The sequence below is a fragment of the Amphiprion ocellaris genome, chromosome 7, assembly GCF_022539595.1.
Source record: "Amphiprion ocellaris isolate individual 3 ecotype Okinawa chromosome 7, ASM2253959v1, whole genome shotgun sequence".
In the NCBI taxonomy this organism is placed as follows: Eukaryota; Metazoa; Chordata; class Actinopteri; family Pomacentridae; genus Amphiprion; species Amphiprion ocellaris.
The window spans coordinates 19284249-19288260 of NC_072772.1; the positions used below are offsets into that span (position 1 = coordinate 19284249).

Genomic DNA, 4012 nt, shown 5'->3' on the forward strand with positions numbered 1-4012 from the left:
TTGACACAAATCTATCTAAATCAAAATTTTAATTATTTTCATGCCAAACATTTACTGGACTGATTTAAATATTAAAATCACTCCTTTCTAATCCTCTGTTGTACGTTCAAACCTGAGGCCTTAAATAGAAACACACAAGTATCTGTTTGAAGGAACTTCTGCAGAGTCCTGGTTCCAGAACATGATGATAGAATTATAGACAAACTTTAACAAAAGCTGCCTGAGAGTTTACAGGTTTTTATGTTGGATTTCTTCAGTAATTTAATGAGCGTTATCAGCAAAAATCAAGTGTTCATTTGATGAACTTCATTTCCTAAAACATCCAGAATTGGAGCTCATATCTTTGACAGCTGTAAAGTTTCTGCTCCTTCAAAGTTCACAACACAATGAATGAATTCCTAAAACACTCTCAATGCTGGAGAGCGTTTGTGATGCTGAAGCAGTGATCAGTTTTTCTGTTTCTTCTCTGGAGATGCACAATGAGGGACGTCTGCAGCGACTGAGAAAGAGTCTCACCACATCCTGACATGAGGAAAAAGACTTTATTGAAGACTACAATGAGAAAAACTATCAGACAGCAGACGGCTGCATTCAAGGTGAGCTCTGAACATTTGATCTGGAACAGGAATTCAATAACAGCAGCATGAGATTCATTTCAGTCTGTAGCTGCTGAATTCATGGATGAATCATCTGGCACTAGAGAAGAAGACCATCAAACATCCACGTCAGCTGATGGAGGTCCAAGAGTCTCACCAAACAACCAACCTACAGAGTGAAGACCTCCAATCTGATTGGACGGCCTCCTATTCAGCCACATGTGTGAACAAATGCCTCTAAGCTGATTTGTTTTCTAAAATAAATCTAGTTTGAGTCCTAATCTATGCCTGTGTGTTTGCTTCTTTACACCGCTGTTAACAGTTTAGGCTGTTAGATTGTTCCAGATAAGACAAGTACAAGATTCTTCAGAGCCGTTCTACCACGAGCCTGACAGGAAGAACTCCAACAGCTACTGAATGTTCCTGTGGTCCCCTCAAGGCTACAGGAGGAGTCCTACGAGGACGAGCCGGTCCACCTGATGGTGGCCAGTCGCTGCGGTTTAAAGCCAACACCGACTATGTGGACTTCTACTGGACCACACGGAGGCCTTCAAACCGGACCAACAAGTTCACCGACTCCCCGACTCGTGGGTCTGAGGACGCTGCCGAGCCTCGGCCCAGCCGGCCTCCTGTCTGTGGGTGTTTGAGTGCTGAGAGGTTTGTGGATGCATGTGAACGTTCTGTGTTGAAACAGCAGCTTTGGACTCAGTAACGCCGGGAAAAACCAAGAGCTCCTTTATTTGTCACTTCCACTAAAACTGATGAAAATAAGTTTGCCAGGGTTCTGACTGATGACAGATTATTAAATAATGAAAATAATCGTTTAAATATTCCTTTAAACAATCCTTTTAGGTCTACATTTCCTTCACACTGACTTCTTGGTATATGTACAAGTATTTTGGGTGGAATATACCATTAAGCCCAATGTTCAAGGGTTCTTCTGGGAATATACCATTAAACCAAACTTTTAGGTAACTGTTCCAGGATGTTGGGTAGAATATACCATCAGATAAACCTTTTAGGTCTACATTGGAAGATTTTAGAGTAGAATATTACTCCAAACCATCCTTTAGGTCTACATTTAAGGTGGAATACTCCTTTACACCAAGATTTTTTTGGTCTCCATTGAAGGATTTTAGGTGGAATATTCCTTTGAACGAACTTTTTAAGTTTATGTTCAAGGATGTTGGGTGGAATATACCATCAGACCAACCTCCAAGGTCTACAGTAGTGAATTTTAGGTGGAATATACAATTAAACTCACCTTTTAGGTCTACATTGGAGGATTTTAGGTGGAACTTTCTTCCAAACCGTCTTTTAGTCTACATGTAAGGATGTTTAGGATGGTATATTCTTCCAAACCAACTTCTCAGGTCTACATTTCAGGTGGAATATTCCTCCATACTAACTTTTTTGGTCTGCATTGAAGGATTTTTTCTAAACCACCCTTTCGGGTCTATATTTGGGGTTTTAGGTGGAATATTCCTTTTAACCAGCCCCTCAGGTCTCTTTGACGGTTTTGGATGGAATACTTGGTTAAACCAACATTTTAGGTGCATGTCCAAGGAATTTTGGTGGAATGTTCCTTTAAAGTCGATGTCTGAGGACCTTGTAGGTGGAATACTCCCTGAAACCAACCTTTTAGGTCAACATTCAAAGATTTAAGGTGGAATATTCCTTTAAACCAACCTAAATTTCATGTTTTGATCATTACCAAGTGGGAAACCTCAATCCAGACTCCTCATAATGACGTTTGAGATTTATGCTGCTGTTATTTGTTTAGTCCAGACTAAATGACAGAATCCACAACTGTAATTTTATTTCAGGACTCGGATATTAAATGTCAAAACAATCCATGTGACTCTAAAAACTCAACAGCTTTACAAACTCTAAGATTAAACTTTCCACAAGGATCCAAAACAAGTTGGACTTCTATATGAGAGCTTTAATTATTCTTCATCTACTTCCTGAAAAGTTTGGTCAATAAAAAAGACAAAAACTAGTATTTTCAGCTGAACTAAAGACAGACTTTGTGATTTTTCTGCTCACATGTGTTGTTGTAAACTTCCTCTTTCAAATAAATAGCTGCCTAACCCCCTGGAAACCAGCGTTTGTCCTGTTTTTGTGTTGCTCCTCGGCGACCCTAGACAGCCGGGTCGTAATGTTTTTTGAGCAACACACCATACTATGACGTTTTTACAATGATGGTTCTACTATGAAGCCAGTTTGACATGTTCAGGCGTTCTTTGTGTGAAAACTCAGAGATTTCAGGTATCAGAAGGTGGTTTTCAACTTTCTTTGTTAACTTTCTGCTTCAACTTTAAACTAAATTTCCTTCACTAAGCCAGCCCTCTGGACTTCCAGTAAGCTGTGTTCCTATTGGCTGTCCAGGTGGCTGTGTTCCTATTGGCTGTCTAGGTGTCTGCTTGGTGTTATCAGGAACACCTGAGCAGCTCAGTGTCTTCCTGCTTTATTTAGCTGCAGACAAACATTTCCTCTGCTTCTCTTCACCAGTGAACCGGGTTTGGCTTCGTTGTTTTAGTTTGTTCTTTAGGCGTTGGCTTGCAGCTTCCAGCAGTAAAATCATCTTTAATGTGTTTCTTGGTGTGTTTTAGGGCTTTGTACTGGATAGTTGTCTTGGTAAATGTGGTTCTTTAGCCACAATTAGTACCTGGTGCTAATGTGTGCAGTGATTAGTGGGTTTGGTGCAGCTGAGTTGTGTCTTTATCTTGGCTGTAGTGAGTCTTTAGAGGTTTTTGGTCAGACACATTCTGTATTCTTGTTTGAGAACCAACGTTGGTTGTCCAGAAGGTAAGAGTTCCTGTCCTGATTCTCTGTTCTCAGAGGTTCTCTGGTAGGCTGCAGGAGACTTTAGCATTTGGGTTGTGCTAGTTTGGTTTTTGTACGGTTTCATTTGGACGACTATCTTGAGGCCCCTCCATGTGGTTTAGTGAGGTTTTCTACAACAGTTCTACAAAGCAACCTGCAGCAGAAGAGACTTTGAGAGTTTTTAAGAAGTTCTGGAGACCAGACTTTAGAGCAGCAGAAACATTTGTCAGCAGTTTGAGCAGGAGAACGTGAGGTTCAGAGTAGAAATGAGACGGAAACCTTCTTGACCCGTGTGGTGAGGTCCTGTACCAAGAGTTTGAGCAGGTTGTGAAGAGTCTGTAGTTCTTTGGTCTGAAGCACAAGAATTGACTCATTAAAGGAGAAAACAGGAGATATTGTTGGTTCTTCTGTCGCTCTGCTGTTTCCTTAGACTGAATATCAAGTTTATATTTTAAATGATTTCCCATGTGAGCCCAAGAAGGCTTCAATAAACTCCCTCCATCCCCTGGACACAACAGATTTTATTACGATGTTAAATTTTTTATTTTTTTTTTAAATATGTTTTTTAGTTTTAATCATAGTTTTAG

At 40.2% G+C, this 4012-nt stretch overlaps 1 long non-coding RNA gene across 2 annotated transcripts; it reads left to right on the forward strand.

Annotated features, from left to right (window-relative positions):
• Positions 1-7: 7 nt before the first annotated feature.
• On the forward strand, positions 8-1550 carry LOC129349259 (uncharacterized). Of its 2 annotated transcripts, XR_008602191.1 has the most exons (3): positions 31-596; positions 660-817; positions 919-1550. It is a non-coding gene; the product is annotated as an uncharacterized LOC129349259 (long non-coding RNA). The 2 variants fall into 2 exon arrangements; XR_008602190.1 differs by lacking the exon at positions 919-1550 and having other exon boundaries at positions 8-596; positions 660-877.
• The last annotated feature ends 2462 nt before the right edge of the window (positions 1551-4012 follow it).